This window comes from Penaeus monodon, chromosome 21, assembly GCF_015228065.2.
Source record: "Penaeus monodon isolate SGIC_2016 chromosome 21, NSTDA_Pmon_1, whole genome shotgun sequence".
In the NCBI taxonomy this organism is placed as follows: Eukaryota; Metazoa; Arthropoda; class Malacostraca; order Decapoda; family Penaeidae; genus Penaeus; species Penaeus monodon.
This window is the reverse complement of record NC_051406.1, coordinates 33,601,286-33,601,796: the sequence shown is the minus strand read 5'-3', so window position 1 is coordinate 33,601,796 and position 511 is coordinate 33,601,286. Positions and strand designations below refer to the sequence as shown.

The window sequence follows — 511 nt, the reverse complement described above, 5'->3', positions numbered from 1 at the left end:
CACCTTCCCCACTTCTCATCTACGGCAACGTCAACTACTTTTCCTTTCCTTTCTCTCTTAATCACCATTTCCCAACTCCCCTCCTTATACCACTTCCCTTTCCCCCTCCCTCCCTACTCCTCCAGCCTCCCTATCTCCCTTCCTCCCTATCTCCCTTTTCCTCCCTCCCTTCCCCCTCTCCCTCCCATAACCACCATCACCCTCCCTAATTCCCTACCTCCCTATCTTCCTCCCCCTCCCCCCTTCTCCCCCCCCCCATCTCCCTTTTGCCTCTTCCCCCCTCCCCTCCCCCCGATTCCATTTCTCCTCCCCCCCCCCCTCTTCGGAAGACATATTGACCCTCGCATCGCTTCGTCTTGGCCCTGTCTCGTGTCCCTCCCTCCTCCTCGCTACGCATTCCAAGGGCGCCCGGGAGGAAGGGAAGGGAGTCTGTTATTGGCTCAGCGGAACAACAGGACCTGCGTGACGTGTTCATCGTGTGTCTTCAGGCAGCTTTAAGACTCAAGGGGTT

The 511-nt window shown here is 57.7% G+C and overlaps 1 protein-coding gene across 1 annotated transcript in view; it reads left to right on the top strand.

The window, feature by feature from the left end:
* LOC119586436 overlaps positions 1 to 511 on the top strand; it is a gene marked incomplete in the record, with an annotated part of 196,777 nt that overhangs the window by 137,726 nt on the left and 58,540 nt on the right.